Raw genomic sequence first — 19,762 nt, forward strand, 5'->3', positions numbered from 1 at the left:
TGTTGGCTATGGGTTTGTTGAATATAATCTTTTTTTACGTTGAAGTATATTTCTTCTATGCCTAGTTTGTTGAGGATTTTTATCATGAAGGGATGCTGAGTTTTATTGGATGCCTTTTCTGCATCTGTTGAGATGATCATATGGTTTTTGTTTCTAATTCTGTTGATGTGATATATCACAGTTACTGATTTCCATCTGTTGAACTATCCTTCCACCATTGGAATACATTCCAACTGATCGTGGTGTAGTACCTTTTGATGTGCTGTTGGATTACATTTTTTAGTGTTTTGTTGAGGATTCCCTCCTTATCTATGTTTTAGAATAGTTTCAAAAGAATGGGTATTAACTTTTTTGTATGTTTGGTGTAATTTGGCTGTGAATCCTCCTGATCCTGGGATTTTTTTATTGAGAGATTTTTTATCACCAATTTCAATCTCATTACCAATTATTTGTCTGTTCAGGAATTCTCTTTTATCCTGGTTTAATCTCGGGAAATTGTGTGTTTTCAGGAATTTATCCATTTACTCTAGGTTATCTAAGTTGTGAATACTTCTTTGTAATAGTCTTTAGTGACCTTTTGTACTTCTGGGTTATCAGTTGTAATGTCTCCTTTGTCATTTCTGACTGTGTTTATTTGGGTCTTCTTTATTCTTTTCTTAGTCTAGCTAGGGTTTATCAGTTTTGTATATCTTTTCAAAGAACTAATTTTTTTGTTTTATTGATCCTTTGTATTTTGGGGGGTTCTATTTTATTTATTTTTGTTCTGTTCCTTGTTATTAATTTTCTTCTGCTAACTTTGGGTTTGGTTTGACCTTTTTCTAGTTCTCTGAGGTGTGACATTAGCTTATAAATTTGTGGTCCTTCTACTTTTTTGATATAGACATTTAATCTTAAGACTTCCCTCTTGGCACTGCTATTGCTGTATATCATAGGTTTTGGTATGTTGTGTTTTTATTTTCACTTGTTTCAAAAAATGTTTAATTTCCATCTAAATTTCTTTATTGACCTAGTGACTGTTCAGGAGCATGCTATTTAATTCCCATGTATTTATATAGTTTCCAAAGTTCCTCTTGCTGTTGATTTCTAGCTTTGTTCCACTGTAGCCTGAGGAGATACTCGATATGATTTTGATTTTAAAAAATTTAAGACTTGTTTTGTGACCTAACTTGTAGTCTGTCTAAGAGAATGTTCCATGTGCTGATGAAAAGAATATATATTGGGTAGAATGCTTTGTAAATGTCTATTATGTCCATTTGGTCTCAAGTCTAATTTAAGACCAACGTTTATTAATTTTTGTCTTGATGATCTGTCTGGTGCTGTGAGCAGGATATTGAATTCCCCCACTATTATTGTATTGTGTCTATCTCTTTTTTCAGGTCTAGGAATATTGGATTTCTGAATTTGGGTGCTTGATGTTGGATGTATATATATTTGAGATTGTTATATCCTCTTGCTAAGTTGATCTCTTTATCATTATATAATGACCTTTTTGTCTTCTTTAAAATGGTTGTTTTGTACAGTTTTTAAGGACACCTAGTCTTGCTTACTGTTGATTTTCATTTGTGTGGAATATCTTTTTCCACCTCTTTATTTTTAGTTTATATGTGTCTTTATGAGTAAGATGAGTATCTTACAGGCAGCATATAATTATGCTATGGTTTTAAAAAATTCATTCTGCCAATCTTTATCTTTTAAGTAGAGCATTTATTCTATTTATATTCAAGGTTAACATTGATATATAAGATTTCGTTCCTGTTATATTGTTGTTTTCAAGTTATTTTATAACTTCTTTTTTTCTTTTTTTTTCTCTGTCTTTGTGGTTTGATGAAATTCTGTCAAGTTGCCATTTTATATTTTTCCCTTGCTCCTGTTGCAATTGTTTTATACAAACTGTGAATTTTATATCTTTTGTATATTTTTGTGAATATCAACCTTTTTTTCCCCATGTTTAAGACCCTTTTGAGCATTTCCTGTAGGACTAGATCAGTGGTGACAAAGTCTCTTAGCATTTGCTTGTCTAGAGAAAACTTCTAATTCTCCATTTATGAAGTTTATCAAAAAGATACAAACTTCTGGCTGACAGTGTTTTTCTTTCAGCACTTTGTGAAGATACCATCTCATTCACTTCTGACCTGCAAGGTTTCTGTTGGAAAGTCTGCTGTTAGTTTGGCACAGTTTCCTTTATAGGTGACTAGATACTTTACTCTTGCTAATTTTAAAATACTGTCACTTTTACTTTAGATATTCTGAATAAAATATGCCATGGTTAAGTCCTTTGTGCAACGTATTTTCCTGGGGATCACTGGGCCTCCTGTATCTGGATATCTGACTGTCTTGATAAACTTGGGAATTTTTCATTGATTATTTCCTTACAAATATTTTCTAAAGTTTTGGTCTATCTACATCTGAGGGTGATATGGTTTGGATCTGCATCCCCACTCAAATCTCATGTTGAAGGTGGGGCACCAATGTTGGAGGTGGGACCTAGTGGAAAATGATTGGATCACTGGGGCAGTTTCTTATAAATGGCTTAGTATCATTTCCTTGGTGCCGTGCTTGTAATAGTGAGTGAGTTATTGTGAGACATGGTTGATTTAAAGTGTGTAGTGTGCTCGTTCCTTGCCTCTTTCTCCTACTCCAGCCATGTGATGTGCCTCACTCCCCCATTGCCTTCTGCTATGATTGGAGGCTTTCTGAAGCCTCCTTAGAAGCAGAAACCACTATGCTTTCTGTATATCCTGCAGAACTGTGAGTCAATTAAACCTCTTCTCTTTATAAATTATCCAGTCTCAGGTATTTCTTTATAGCAGTGCAAAAATGGACTAATAGAGGGTGATCTCAGGAATACTGATAATTCATAAGTTCCATCACTCTGTGTAATCCCACACATCTTGAAGAAGTTGCTCATTCTTAGTTTTTTTTTTTTTTTTTTTGTCTGACTGGATAATTTCAGAAGACCTGTCTTCAATTTCTGAGATTTATTATTCCGATTATTTTATTATTAATGATTTCAGTGTATTTTGTATTTCTTTCAATGAATTTTTTAGTTCTAGATTTTCTGCTTGCTTTTTCTTTAAAATATTGATCTCTCTGGTAAATTTCTCAGTTCTTATTCTGAATTGATTTTATGATTTCTTTGCATTTGTTTCTAGATTTCTCTTGTGAAGGAGTGGCCTGCCCCTCCACACCTGTGGGTATATCTTGTCAGGTGGGACAAGAGACTGAGAAAAGAAATAAGACACAGAGACAAAGTATAGAGAAACAACAGTGGGCCCAGGAGATTGGTACTCAGCATACCAAGGACCTGCACTGGCTCCGGTCTCTGAGTTCTCTCAGTTTTTATTGATTATTATTTTCATTATCTCAGCAAGAGGAATGAGGTAGGAGAGCAGGATGATAATAGGGAGAAGGTCAGCAAGAAAACATGTGAGCAAAAGAATCTACGTCACAATTAAGTTCAAGGGGATGTACTATGCCTGGATGTGCATATAGGCCATATTTATGTTTCTCTCCACCCAAACATCTCAATGGAGTAAAGAATAACAAAGCAGCATTGCTGCCAACATGTCTCGCCTCCCACCATAGGGCAGTTTTTCTCCCATCTCAGAATTGAACAAATGTACAATCGGGTTTTATACCAAGACATTCAGTTCCCAGGGGCAGGCAGGAGACAGTGGCCTTCCTCTATCTCAGCTGCAAGAGGCTTTCCTCTTTTACTAATCCACCTCAGCACAGATCCTTTATGGGTGTCACGCTGGGGGACGGTCAGGTCTTTCTCATCCCACGAGGCCATATTTCAGACTATCACATGGGGAGAAACCTTGGACAATACCTGGCTTTCCAAGGCAGAGGTCCCTGCGGCTTTTCACAGTGCATTGTGCCCCTGGTTTATTGAGACTAGAGAATGGCGATGACTTTTACCAAGCATACTGCTTGTAAACATTTTGTTAACAAGGCATGTCCTGCACAGCCCTAGATCCCTGAAACTTTGATTCCATACAACACATGTTTCTGGGAGCACAAGGTTGGGGCACAGTGGCTGGGGCAAAGTGACCGGGGCAAAGTTACAAATGAACAGCATTTAAGCAAAGCAATTTTTCAAGATACAGGTCAAAGTGGAATTTCTTATGTCTTCCCTTTCTACATAGACACAGTAACAGTCTGATCTTTTTTCTTTTCCCTACACTCTTGTATCTCACTGAGTTTCTTTCAAATCAACATTTTGTATTCCCCATGTGGCATTTTGAGCAATTCTTTTTATATTAGTGTCTGTTGCTGAATGTATTAGCATGTTCTTGCATTGCTATAAAGAAGTATCTGAAACTGGGTAATTTATAAGGAAAAGAAGTTTAATTGGCTCACAGTTTTGCAGACATTACAAGAAGAATAGTGACACCTGCTTCTGGAGGAGCCTCAGGAAGCTTCCAATCATGGCAGAAGGCCAAGGGAGAGCACACACATCACATGGTGAAAGCAGGAGCAAGAGAACAAAGGGGAGGTGTTCCACACTTTTAAATGAACAGAACTCATGAAAACTCACTCACTATTATGAGGACAGTACCAAGAGGGATGGTGCTAAATTATTCATGAGAAATCCACTCCCATGATCCAGTCACCTTTCACCAGTCCCCACTTCCAACCTTGGGAATTACATTTCAATATGAATTTTGGGCAGGGACACACATCCAAACTATATCACTGGACAATTGTTGTGGTCCTTTGGTGGGGTCATATTTCCCTGCTTTTTTATGTTTCCTGTGTCATTCTATTGATATGTGCATGTCTTGTGTTCCAATTTTTTAAAATTGCATTAGTAGAAAAATATGTTTTCCTGAGGATATATGTACGTTGTTGACTGAAGAAATTACTCTGGCTTTGGTTTTGTGTGCTTGTGGTAGTGTGATTTTTTATGACTTCTTTGGCAGTACATAGGGTCAGAGGTTTCTGTGATTTCCTCAGTGGCTTAGTGTGTAGATACTAGTTGAAGTTGTGCTGAAGTTTACCTGGGGACTTGGACACCAGAGAAGCAGTTTTTGGGCCCTGGCAGTGACAGCAGTGGGGCATGTGTGTCTGTTTTTAGGCCAGCAGCCTAAACTCAGGACAAAAATTTGTGATCAATGAAGGCATAGATTTCTCCAGAAAAGTTAAAAGCACAAAATCATTATGTCTGTGAATATGAAATAAATTAATTAAAGCATGTCAAATGTTCTGTCTGCATTTTATGCACTGAGGGAGGATCATATCAGAAAGAAGTTCAATTGCTTTTAATTAGTGTACACAGAAAAGAATGCATTCCTTCACATTTCAATTTCCCACTTGGAACTATCCCTCCAAATTTAATATTTGACACAGTTAATAGCTATGATTTGCAATCTCTTTACTGTAATATATATGGACATAATGGGTAAAATTAATACTTTCAAGCCTTTAGTAAAGACGGGTGTTTACTAATTGATGTCTTCTTGGTTGGGATGGTCAGAAAAAAATAAACAAAATAGAAACTAAAAATTTTCCTGTAATATTTGTAGGGTTTTCAAAATTGGTAACACACAATTTGTGATCAACTCTCTCCAGCTATTTTTCTGCCTCCTAATTCAGCAGTTACACTTTCCCTGCCTATGCTTTCCCCCAGGGCAGCTGAGAATTAAATGTCTCAGAATTAGCAATGTGCTTGTCAGCAAGAGTTATACTTTCAGCTGCACCCCACACTAAGTTTAATTTCTAGAGAATTGGTGATGCACTGCAGGAAATCAGTAACATTTGATGCTTATTTAGTTATTCTTCCGGCATTTGTGTATTTTAAAAAGATATGCTTATGAAACTAATTTTAGTGAAAAATGAGTTTTTATTTTCTACATTTGTCATCTGACTTTTTGAGGTTGCCACTTATTGCCATTTGTCAATCAACCCACTCAAGTTGACACCCAAAATGCTCATAATTACTTTTGTTGTTATGACCAATCACAGGTCTTACAGGGTTCCTCAACTAATATGGAAAAAATATATGCTTAAAATGACACTTTTGATTAATATAGCACAACAGTTTTTAAAAATAGATTTTATTCTTAAATCTACAGGAGGCAAAGTGAAAAGATCACTCACTATTTAAATATTATTTGTAAAATAAAACCACTCTAAAAGTTAAATTTTGTGATGAAGGTAAAAAAATACATTTTACCAGACTACTTTTTCCCCTCAATGGAACATATTCATTCTATACAAATAGTTCTTGGTTTCTTATAAATGACTTCTTTCTTTCATTATCTGCTTTATCTTTTCTTCAGATGTCTGATCTAACCCCACATACATTATGAACAGTCTTTTTTTGCCCAGTGCATTTAATGGTGTTATTTTCCCCATCATTATCCACGATTATGTCTACACTTTGAGACTTATGATATTGAGAACAGCCTAAAATTAAAGTCAGTAAAATGAGAGTGAACTTAATTTGCATTGTGTGTTCTCTGAGAATAGCTTTACCCTTAGCCCTAGCAGTATCTAGTTGTCACTTCTCATATTGAGAGCTAGAATGTGTTCAGATTTTATTATTTTAGTATATCAAATAAAACTCAATTATTTTTTGCACTCTGACCAAAGTGTAAGTAACTTCTATGGATTTTTAATTTATTTTATTTCTCCCAGTTTGTCATCCTGTTATTGCAAATTCCATGAATTTTTCATAATAAATTTGCCAGAATGATTAAAGAAATTAACGATGCAGAGTTTAAAATTTGCATAAAAATAAAACACTTCTGATATATTGAAGACAACAATCAGTTCAGTTGTGTCAACTGAGACATATTTTTAAATATACAATAAAAATTATTTATCATTAAAAGTAATTATTTGTACACCTGTTCTGTGAGGACCATGGTTCTTTCCTGTCCAGGCTCAGTAGCAATGCCCTTCAGGTTCTCATGGAGAAACACACCATTTGATAATTCAGAACGTCAAGTCCTTTTCAGTGTGTGATGGCCACTTAACAGAGGGAAGGGCATGAATTAGAGAGGGTGAGCTCAATATCTATTGGTAGTGAGAGAAGAAAATGCTAACATTATCAATGTTATTTTATCTAACTCTTTACATCATCTCTTTTTCATGTATGGTTTATAACACGGAGTATACCAACAAAATTACATAAATATAGTCAATAAATCATTGTACACATATTATTAATCCATACCCAACTATTCTGTTACTGGTAATGGAGTGTAATCCTAATATTTAGAGAACATTAAGTCATTAATTCAATATGATCCTACTATTTCTGGTTCCAAATTGCTAGTAGAACCAAACTGTGCCAAGGGTGCCACTGTATGCTGGTAAGAGCTCTCTGTCATTTGGTTCTTGCAGCTAAAATAAGCGTGTTCTTTTACTAGATTAAGCCTTTAAAAAAGTAACAATTATTTAATTAACTATACAACGTATGTCTTAAAACATTTTATATATGTATCAGGTGGCTTTAAGGCAATTTTCTACCTCAGTCATTAATCAGCCTAGACTGATTATTAGCCAAGAATGCTGTCAACATTTCTGCTTTGCCTTACATATTTATATTTATGGGACAGTACAGTAGTAAGTGTCCTTGAATATAGAGATGGACACACCTTCATCTCATAAGAATCTGAGTGAAGGCGATGGTTTTCTATTTCTCCATGTCACGAAGCTAAACTGTTCTTAGTTCTGGATTAAATTCAACTGATAAAATAATGATGCCCAAACCCAAGCTAAATAACATGAGATAGTAACTGCATCATTATTCTGTGAAACTTTACAAGATATTCTGGTATTGGAGATATTCTGAGAAAACTTTAGGGGAATTACCTCTACTATTGCAGATAGTATTTTTCTGGGCATTTGAGAGTATCCCTGCAGTAAGCGATATCTCAGGAAAAGAATCAACATGTGATTATTTAGGTGCAAGTTCATGCTTGTCAAGCAGTGACTAAAGTGGCAATTTTTTTCCTGATAATGAGAGGTGGCACTCCTGTACTGAGCGGAAGAGAGTCTCATACAATACTTCTGGGATGAAAAATAAACTTGGAGAAAATCAGTATCATTTTTAGGTAAAAGAATTAGATTATGGGTAAACACACAATATAATCTTTAAGGGGCAATAATGCCCCTTAAGTATGTTCATTTTAGTTCTCAGATACTGAGAATATTTCACAGTTCATGGCAAAGGAAATATAAGGTTTCAGATGAAATCAAGATTGAGAATCAGCTGATTGAAAATAAGGATATTATCATTAATTATTATAGTGCATTCGGTAGAATTACCGAGTCCAAAATCACAGGAGAGTGATGAAGAAATTAGATGTATCAAAGTGATGGGATGTGAGAAAGAGTCATCTAGATATTAGCATTTGTTTATTGGTGATTCTTTCCTATTAGAATAAAGTTTTATTTAATTTAACTGAGCAAATACCATTGAGCAATTTTATATGTTCCTTACCATTCTAGATACTTAATATAGACTGCAGAAATATTAAACAACAAGGATATGATTTCTAAAAAGAGAGGCATAGGTATAATAGAAGTTTAGAAATTGTGTATCTACACAGGCATAATTATGAATGTGTTGATGTTTTACATATATAAGTTATTTGGTGTAGAAAACAGTGCAAAGTTTGGATTATGCAGAATTTAAATGATATAGTTAACCAAGAAGAAGTGGGTAAAATTAAAATAATGATGCGATCATTTTGGACACTAAAGAACAAACATTGATAATGTGAGATCCATTGTTTTGTTCCCAGATATATGAAATATGTTTATTTTTGTCATTAATATGAACACACTTTTCACTTCAGTTATGCTTAAAATTTTTATTTTTTTTTCCTGAATCTGCCATTGAACTTTCAGCCAACACCTTTTGCTTTTCTTCCACATCTTCCCACTCCTTCAGGATCACAAACCTAAGCCATATGACTGATCAGCTGTCACTTGGCCTTCATTCAGGTAGTGATGATCCTCACTGTAGTGGATGTTTTGCCTCCAGATATGCTTGAATCACTGAATTTTGGGAATAACTTCAAATGCAAGCCCTTGATCGACATAAAGAAAGTGATGAGGGGCCTATATATCTGTACCACCTGTCTCCTGAGTATACACCAGGCCAGCACAATCAGCCTCAGCAACTTCTGGTTGGCAAGCTTTAAACATAAATTTACAAATAACGTTGTCAGTGTCCTCTTTTTTCCTTTTTCCTTTTTTTTTTCTTTTGTTCCCTCAATTTGTCTTTCAGTAGTAACATAATATTCTTCACTGTGGCTTCTTCCATTGTGACCCAGACCAATCTACTTAAGGTCAGCAAATACTGCTCATTTTCTCCCGTGAAGCCCATCATGTGGGGAGTGTTTTTTATTCTGACATTATCCAAGGATGTCTTCCTTGTAGGATTACACTGCTGTCAAGTGCATGCATGGTGATCTTTTTGTCCAAGCATCAGAGGTGATCCCAGCATCTTCACAGTACCAGCCACTCCCTAAGATCCTCACCAGAGAAAAGGGTTACCCAGATCATCCTGCCACTGGTGAGTTGCTTTGTGGTCGTGTACTGGGTAAACCTTATCATCTCATCGTCTTCAGCCCTGTTATGGACATATAACCCAGTCATCCTGAGCATCCAGAACCTTGTAGGCAATGTCTATGCCACTCTTGTTCCATTGGTACAAATCAGTTCTGATAGAAGAAGAGTTAATATTCTCCAGAAAATGGAATTAAAGTGCTATAAATTTTTAATGTGTTGGTGATGAAAAATATTTCTAAAAAGTAGACTCATTCTATAGTTAAATTGTTCAAGTAGCCCCAAATTTAGCTTATTGAGTTTAAATAAAATGCATGGAATTACACTTTTATTATACTTTTATGCTTCTGAAACTGAGGCATCTAAGGACTATGTAGTTTCTTCTGTTCAATGTCCACCATAGATCAACATTTCAATATCAAGTCTTTAACACTTTTATTTGTATGTTAACTTTGTACAAGAAAATGTTTCTCTCTTTTTGAAGTATACTCTTTAAAAATCTTCTTTTGGTAATCAAATCTCTCAATGTTTTTACTTTTGAATATATTTTGCTTACTCTGTTTATGAATGATACTTTAGCTAAATATTCAATTCTAGCTTTTAAGCCATGCTTGCTCATTTTAACCTCCCTGACTAAAAAAATTATGTCAATTTGGATTTTAAATTTAATCTAGAATTTATTTTAAAGGGTTTTAAATGAAATTTATATGTGGCTAGATACTGTTTTGGTTATACTTAATACTTTCCCACCTCTATTGGCGTATTATTGACAAAAATTTTATATATTTAAAGTGCACAATATGATGTTTTGAGATATACACACATGCATGCAGACACACAAACACACACACACATTGTAAAATTACCAAAATCAAGCTCAATAGCATATCAATTACTTCTCGTACTTACTAGGGTATTTTTGGTGTATGGTGAGAACATTTGAAATCTACTTCATTAATATAATTTACTTATACATGATTATTAATATAGCCTTCATACTATATGCACCTATTTATATTAATTTCTCTTTTGTTATTATTGGAGACAGTTGTCCATCTTTGTTCTCCAGGCTGGAGTGCAGTGGCATTATCATAGCTCACTGAAACCTCAAACTCCTGGGTTGAAATCATTCTCCCACCTCAGCCTCAAAAGTAGCTAGAACTACCGGGGTGCACCACCATGCCAAGCTAATTTGTAGGAACACAGTCTTGCTATGTTACCAGGCTGGTCTTTGACTCCTGGCCTCAAGCAATCCTCCTGCCTTAGCCTCCCAAAATGGAATATTATAGGCATGAGCCACATGCAGAGATTTATGACCTTTTCTTTATTCATTTATGTGTTGATGGACATTTATGTTGTTTTCATATCTTGTCTATTGTGGATAATGCTTCAGGAAACATAGGAGTGAAGATAACTCTTCAATATGTGATTTTCTGTTCTTTGGATACTTAACCAGAGGTAGGATTCATGAATCATATGATAGTTTTATTTTTAATGTTTTGATGAATCTTCATGCTGTTTTCCTTAATGGCTTTACCAATTTACATTCCCAGTGACAGTGTACAAGGTCCCTTTTCTCTTCATCATTGATAAAATTTGTTTTGTTTTGAATTTTTAATAAACATTACCCTAACATGTGTTTGAGGTGCCATCTCATTTTGGTTTTGATTTGCATTTTCCTGATGATTATTAATGGCTTCTTCCAAAAAGGATCTATTTAGATTATTTGGCTACTTTTAAAAATAATGTGTTGTTTTTATCGCTATTTTTATTTTGAGGGGGTTACACTTTATGAATTTCTTACAGATTTTGAATACTAACCCTTTATCTGATATTTGGCTTACAAGTATTTTTCTCTGGTTCTGTGGATTGCTTTTTAAATTGATTGACCGTCTTTTGCTCTGCAGTAGAAACTTTTTAGTTTGATGTAGTCTCATTTCTTTTCTCCCTGGGCTTTTAGTGTCAAATACAAAAAATAATTATTGCCGCAAACAATGCCAAAGAATTTTCCCCAATGTTGTCTTCCAAAAGTATTATGGTTTCAGGTACAATATTTAAGTCTTTAATTCCCTGCAAGTTGTTAAATTTTTTTTGCTTGTGTATATCCAGTTTTCCCATCACCATTTATTGAACAGTTTATTCTTTCTTCATTGTGTATTTGTATGTCTTTGTTGAAACATAGTTGACTGTATTCAGATGGATATTTCTGAGCTCTCTGTTCAGTTTCATTGGTCTATGTGTCTGGGTTAATGCCCACATCATACTGTTTTGATGACTATAGCTTTGTTATATCATTTGAAATTAAGAAGTTTGATGCCTTCAGCTTTGTTCCTGCTCAAAATTCTTTGGTTATTTTGGGTCTTTTCTAATTCCACACAAACTTCAGAAACTTTTTATTTTTCTGGAAAATGATATTTTAATTTTGATAGAGATTGCTTTCATTTTTATTTTTTATTTTTTATTTTTTATTTATTTATTTATTTTGAGATGGAGTCTCACTCTGTCACTCAGGGCCCAGGCTGGAGTGCAGTGAGGTGATCTTGGCTCACTGCAACCTCCACCTTCCTGGTTCAAGCAATTCCCCTGCCTCAGTCTCCTGAGTAGCTGGGATTACAGGCACACACTACCATGACTGGATAACTTTTTTCGTATTTTTAGTAGAGACGCGGTTTCACCATGTTGGCCAGACTGGTCATGAACTCCTGACCTTAAGCAGTCCACCCACCTCAGCCTCCCAAAGTGCTAGAATTACAGGTGTGAGCCACCACACCCAGTGAGATTGCTTTAAATCTTTATATCACTTTTAGTAGTATGAATGTTTTAATATTTATTTATCCAATCCAAGAACACTACGTTTTTTTTGGTCGCTTCTATAATTGCCTTTACCACTATTTTAGAGTTTTTATTGTACAAATTTTTTACCATCTTAGTTATATTTATAAGTGTTATTTTTGATGTTATCGCAAATGGCATTTTCTTAAATTTTCCCATATATTTTGTTGTAAGTGTATAGAAATGCAATTTATTGTTTTGTACATTGATATAGTATCCTGCAACATTACCGAATTAGTTTATTAGTTTTAAAAGTTTATTTTCCTGTAATGATGAGCACATGGGACTGTGTTTACACATAAATTAATATACTGTTAACATATCACAGTGCCTAAAAATGTGCTCTGTTGTATTTCTGCAGTGACAAATTTAATGGCATCTTTTAGTCCTAATATATTTTTTCTTTTAAAATACTTTTGTGTGGTATTTTATAATAGTGTGTCCTTTGGTTACTTTTCAGTTGTGCTGCACATTTATTTCCAGGCAGAGTTAGTCAAGCTTTCTTTCTTTTTTTTTTTTTTTTTTTGAGACAGCGTCTCGCTCTGTGGCCCGGGCGGGAGTGCAGTGGCCGGATCTCAGCTCACTGCAAGCTCCGCCTCCCGGGTTCACGCCATTCTCCTGCCTCAGTCTCCCGAGTAGCTGGGACTACAGGCGCCAGCCACCTCGCCCGGCTAGTTTTTTTGTATTTTTTAGTAGAGACGGGGTTTCACCGGGATGTTAGCCGGGATGGTCTCGATCTCCTGACCTCGTGATCCGCCCGCCTCGGCCTCCCAAAGTGCTGGGATTACAGGCTTGAGCCACCGCGCCCGGCCAGTCAAGCTTTCTAATAAAGTTATTTAATACCTTTATGTGCATTTAGTTGTTGTAAGCCAAAACAGTAGACTTTAATTATAGTTTTAAAGTTAACAAGTAATATTGAAAATATGCCAATTTGTCACTGCTCAAGAATCCCTGTGTTCCTCATTTTAAACTCTTATGTATGATGTCTCTCTCTCTCTATATGTGTGTGTGCGTGTGTGTGTGTGTGTGTGTAATGGCTTAGAATCTTATCTAACATATTGTATGCACTAACCAAGTACTAATTGATATGATTCATCAAATTATCATCTTTATACCATTCTTCAAATAGAATATTATTTTCTATTTGTTCTAATTACAAATTATGTTTCTTATTTAAATATCAATGAAAATTAAAAGGTCTACTCAGTCTGCCCTCTTGATAAAAGCCCAAGCTAAATGGCAGTTTCACTAATTTTTAAAAATTCAATACCTTAGTTGCATCACAAGATAAATACAAACAGTAAGTATATCTATGTGTAAAAAATTTTTCTAGGCTGTTAACATAGAAAAATCAGAAATAATATAGAGTAAGCCTTCAGTCCTGTTAATGAATGACTCAAAGTCTCTTTATTGTAGAATAGGTAATTAAAATTAAATATAAAATTAAAATATAAAATATATATTTAATATATATAAATAAAATTATATTAAATTTATATTAAAATTAAAATATAAAATTAAAATTAAAATATAATTAAAATTAAAATATAAAAGGATAAAATTATATTTTAATTACCTATCCTACAATAAAGAGACTTTGAGTCATTCATTAACAGGACTGAAGGCTTACTCTATATTATTTCTGATTTTTCTATGTTTCTGATTTTTCTATGTTAACAGCCTAGAAAAATTTTTTACACATAGAATACTACAAATTAGAAATTAATATCTTGAATTATACAAATTACAAAAACACTAAATAAAATAGATAAATATATGTTTATATATTATGAATTGTTATATAACAAGTAAAGCAAAATTATTAATTAAAAATATTTTCACAAAGAAAAATTCCAGTGCAAAATAACCTATATGGAAATTTCTTCCTATATTCAACAAATAATTAATACTAATTCTTCACCCAAAATATTTTCAAAAATTGAAAAAGAGGAAACATTTTCCAATTTATTGTAGGAGGCCACTATTTCTGTGATACTAAGGGCAGACCCAAATATATGACAGAGAAGGTCTATGGACCAATGTGCCATATTTATGTATATGCATACATCCTCAGAAAATATTAGCAAACCAAATCTAGTCACATAAAATATGCATATACATGAAGACTATATGATATTGTTTCATAAATGCAATTGTGACTTAATATCTAAAATTTAATCAAGATAATGCTCAATACTAGTAAAGAACAAAAAGTGATAATTTAAATAGGCACAGAGAAAATTTCAAAAATCAAATATCTATTCCTGAGAAAACCGGTAGCAAACTACTAATAGAAGGAAATTTTGAGACCTACTACAAGGTATCTAGTTTTTAAATCTATAGCTAACATCATACTTAATGGTGACAAACTAGTGATTTTTTTTACCTGAAAGTTTGTGGAGAAGACAAGAATTTTCACTTTAATATTCCAGATTGTAAAATATAAAAGTAGAACTGTATTTATTGTAAATGACACAGTTTTCTGTTAAAAAATATAAAAAGAATTCACTAAAATACCACTAAGGAACACAAATCCAGTTTGTCAGTAGAGGGTGATTTATTGGGGGAACACAGAAAATGAAGCATGATCTTTGGCAGCTGCAGTACAGGTAGATCTCTGCACTGTAACCCTCCAGACCCAGGGCTTATACACTATAGAAAAGGGCATATGACCAATTTGTAGGACAATCAAAGTGGACCTTCCAGGAAATGATGAGATTGTGTGTCATATCCTGTAATTTGTGCAGTAACATCAACGTTTTTGTTGACCTAGCGGCAGGATGTATGGCAAGTATGTGGTCTTGTATAAAGAGCAGTAGATAAAGTGGAAATCCTAAAGGCATTCCTGGAACTGGGGGGCTAATCAAAGTCAAGTGGCAAATTATAATTCAGAATAGAGTTACTTTAGTCTTTACACTCCACCCATCTTATCCACCTGTTACTATCTCATGCATTCTGCTCTTCCGTGATGGTCCCTTAGTTTTTGTGGAGAGACTGTAGGTGACATGTTTTATCAATGTGTTTTTTGCTTATAAGCAGATACCGCAGTAACAATACAGACAACAACAGGCAATGACACCTATGACACGTATCAAACACGGAATTAATAACACTTTCTACCACCATATTCCTCAGGATCCGAAACAGGAAAAGAGCCATTGGGAGAAAGTTTAGAGTCAGACATTGTGGTTATTTGTTTATGTATGTCTTGTAGGGCTAGAGTTATACTGCTAGAATTATCAGGAATACACAACCTTCCATCTTAATCATGGCAAAAGCTTTTCCTTGTGCAGCAGTTAATACATCGAATACCATGTAATTTTGTAGAATAGCCTTCGGTATGGGGGTCATCTCAGAGTTCATTAAAAAATACTTTGGAGGCTGTCATTGAGAAAAAGCTGAGTGCAGTTAGTGTGTTTTCAATGCCCACAAATGGCATAGAGATTGAAGCTAAATAATCATACCAATAAAAGAAAGCCCTTATCTACCTACTAGTCACCTATGGGAAATTAACAAGTTTATCAGTTGGCTTTTTCCATCATCCTTGGACCAATAGGAAACTTAACATGTAGTGTCCTAGCCATCCCAATGGTGACCAAGGCCAGAGATTAAATCCACATAACCATTTAGTACCATTTGGAGCTGCCAATTTATTCCAGGTTGTCAAGATGAGTCTGAGTAACCCAGTCCATGGCTTGCAGTATTACAATGTGTTGGCATTATTCCTGGGACATCCAGCCCTTACTACGGGTATAATTGAGCCATGAGGCATGGTTTCATTGCTCACAACATAGGGGCACTAATTGACTTAAATGCCAAATGAAACTGTCCCAAATTTTAAAAAGACTTTCTTTACAGTGAGAATGTCAAGGTCTTGTAATAAGACTTATTCCTGGGAGGCTGAGGCAGGAGAATGGTGTAAACCTGGGAGGCGGAGCTTGCAGTGAGCTGAGATCCGGCCACTGCACTCCAGCCTGGGCGACAGAGCCAGACTCCGTCTCAAAAAAAAAATAAAAAATAAAAAATAAAAAAATAATAAGGCCGGGCGCGGTGGCTCAAGCCTGTAATCCCAGCACTTTGGGAGGCCGAGACGGGCGGATCACGAGGTCAGGAGATCGAGACCATCCTGGCTAACACGGTGAAACCCCGTCTCTACTAAAAATACAAAAACTAGCCGGGCGAGGTGGCGGGCGCCTGTAGTCCCAGCTACTCAGGAGGCTGAGGCAGGAGAATGGCGTAAACCCGGGAGGCGGAGCTTGCAGTGAGCCGAGATCTGGCCACTGCACTCCAGTCCGGGCGACAGAGCGAGACTCTGCCTCAAAAAAAAAAAAAAAAAAAGACTTATTCCTTAGAGTCCTTTGGTTGTGGCGTAGCTCTCGTTACTACATGCTTTTGTGTGGCATTTATTGAAAAGGGCTTTCCATGTCCATACTGTTAAGTGTCTTGTTAATAGGCTAACTAATTATATCACTTCTTGTCACGTCTTCTAAAGGTGTATTCCACTGTTGAAGAGCCTTGATGAATATCTGTAAATTCTGCAAGTCACTTTTCTGCATAGGTGATACATACCAAGGCATACCAGAGGTGCAGGAATAAAATAACCACGATGCCAGTAGGCATCCTTTCATGGACTGTCAGCATAATGTTGAGCCCATTGTAGAGAAAATACAGCACAGCAGCAGCAGGAACAGAAGACTATGGGTGGAAATACAAGAGTTTAGCAGTAGTTGAAAGGGCAGTTCTTTCCCATCAAGCAGAATGACTGTAGTGACTTTGTCCCTGTTATTTAGGACATAGGCAGCCAAAGTATTATGGGCTGGGAATGCACACCAAACATGGGGCCTAAGGGGTAAATGTGCCAGTATTATCTGTAAAGTTACAGGGACAGCAAAAGATCATGTTAAACCACTGAACAAAGTGTTCTTTAAAAGAAGTTGTGTTCCAGTGTATTGGTATTTGGAGCATTTTTGCATAGACTCCAACAGGATCAACAGAGACCACTTTAGCTGGCTGGGGAAGTTCTCTCTCTAGTTGGATAGGACCAACCAGGGGAAATTTGCCAGTCCAACCAGTATTCAAGGGCTCCTTCTCTTGGCTGGAGGTCTTGGGGAGTCCTAATGCCATTGGCCTTTTATAAGCTACAATAGAAATGGATCTGGTTGGATTTTCTTTCCAATGATGGTAAATAGACCCTTCTTTATGGGGATCCTGAATCACTGGTATAGTGCCAACCGTATATTTGTTTCAACTGAATTAAGATAGCTAATGGTTGGAGGCAAAACCTTCCCCCAGCCATGCAAAATATTAGATTTTAAGAGTGCTCACAGGTATGTCTAGTGCTATTTTTCCCTTCAATCAAACCTGCCGCTTGAGGATTACATAGTAAATGGAGTCCCCCATCTATATCCTTTTCATGTACCTAAACTTGGACATCATATTCAGTGAAATGTGTACCTCATTCACTATCAATGTGTTGAGGATATCCATATATGACACTGAGTTGCTTCAAGCCCTTGATGGTGGCTGTCTGGTTTGCCCTTTTGCAAACCAGCAAACGGAACCCATTTGCTGCAAGCCTTGTATATGTGTTCAATCAAAACAGTGGATTTCACTACACAAACATCGTAGGGGAACTGTTTTTGTTTTATTCTGGACTTGCCAGAGAGCCCAAGTGTTCCCCTCAGGACTTATGGTCACATCCAAAGACATTGCTACTGTTGAAGGGACTCTGGGCTGGCCAAATAATATAGCACACTGGGGAAGAAAGGTGTACAGATTTTCATTTTACTTTCCCTCTTAACATAGCTTTTGCTACCCAAATTCGTAGGCATAATTCTACAACAGATATTTGTAAAGTGTGCCCTAAGAGGATGTTTGTACCCAAGATGTTTTCTGGACTAGATGAGATACAGTAAAGCAAGCAGGAGGTTCTACCCAGAACCAAAGAGGAAAGAAATGTGTTTAACTCAGATTGTTCATGTCCCATAGCTGTCTGTAGCTGCTCACTTACCAGGATGTCTTTCTGCATTTCCAAGAATTAAGGTGCATTTGACACCTGTGCCCACCACTGCTAAGGTCCTCTGCTTGTTTTCTGGACTTAAATGAATTGTGAACTCCACATGGGGCTCTGGTCACCTGCAATTGCTCATACATGAAGGCAACCTTGGCCTTAACCCTATTCTCTAGCCTGGGAAGAATGCCACTCATTGAATACAGAGATTGGAGTTCTTTTCTGCAAAGTTTTCTCTTCTTTCTACTCTTCTGCTGGGGCACTAGGCAGGGAACTAGCAGAAGTCAACTCCTTCCAAAGGCCCACAAACATGGCCTTTTCTTTGTCTACTCCAGCTGAGATTAGATTATACATTAGTTTTTCTGGTAACCCTAACTGAGTCTTTATACCTGAAAGACTTGGCATGTCCTTCTTTTCCTTTTCCTTTGGTAACCAGTCAGACCTTACTTCTTCCCTCTTCACTTTCTCCAAGATTAGCTACAGTTCTCCCACATCATACACATCTTTTCCCACGAGGGAACTCAAGATGTATATGAAGGCATCATGCCAATCCCAAGGGACATCTTGTTAACTACTGATTTTTCATGACCATGGCAAACACAACCTTATCTGATCCTTCAAATTATTGGATATATATGGCTTGCCACATACCCATCTTGCTTCAATAGATGTATATTTCCTCCAGCGATGGCCATGCCAGGGTCTGACCTGAGAAGTCTCCTTCATTTGGCCAGGCCTCGCTCATGGTCATGATAATCGAGTCCATAACACTGTGATTGCCCTGAACAGTTCTAGCTTTGTGCAAACATTGTCTCAAAGTAGGATGGGTGGCTATTTGTTAATTGTTTTAGCTTCACTGTCAGCTAGGGAGATGCCATTTCTATCAGAGTCCTAGTCACACCATCCATGTGGCTAACCTTTCTCTCAGCAACTATTTAAATATTTTTGCTATGTCTAATAGTTCTACTAAGGTGTACTCTCAGACAGTTCAGGTTTATTGGAAAGACTGTCCATTATTGCCCAGCTCCATGTGTTGGGCTTTTGCTTTCTGCGGCATGAGTGGATTGCTCTAAAATGGGGACGGTAATCTTACACCTCTTCTGTGATAAATTCTGTCTTCACTAGTTGCTTTCTGATGATTCCAGACCTTAGGCTCCCAGCCAGGTTTAACAAGGCAGTTCTCCACTTTCAGCCAGTGCAATTTCCACCCTCCCAGCTGCACAAAGGCAGCTAGAGCTTCCAACTGTGCCTCCTGTGTTTTGAACACATCCCCCAAGGTAGTCACTAACACAGACATGGGGGTCCTCATACTCGTGCTCAACAGTAAATTTTTTAGTAGCCAGATGACCCTGGTAATGGAATGGGGTGATGGCAGCTGGGCTGTTGAGCAGG

The sequence above is a fragment of the Trachypithecus francoisi genome, unplaced genomic scaffold (assembly GCF_009764315.1).
Source record: "Trachypithecus francoisi isolate TF-2019V2 unplaced genomic scaffold, Tfra_2.0 Contig00180, whole genome shotgun sequence".
Classification (NCBI taxonomy): domain Eukaryota; kingdom Metazoa; phylum Chordata; class Mammalia; order Primates; family Cercopithecidae; genus Trachypithecus; species Trachypithecus francoisi.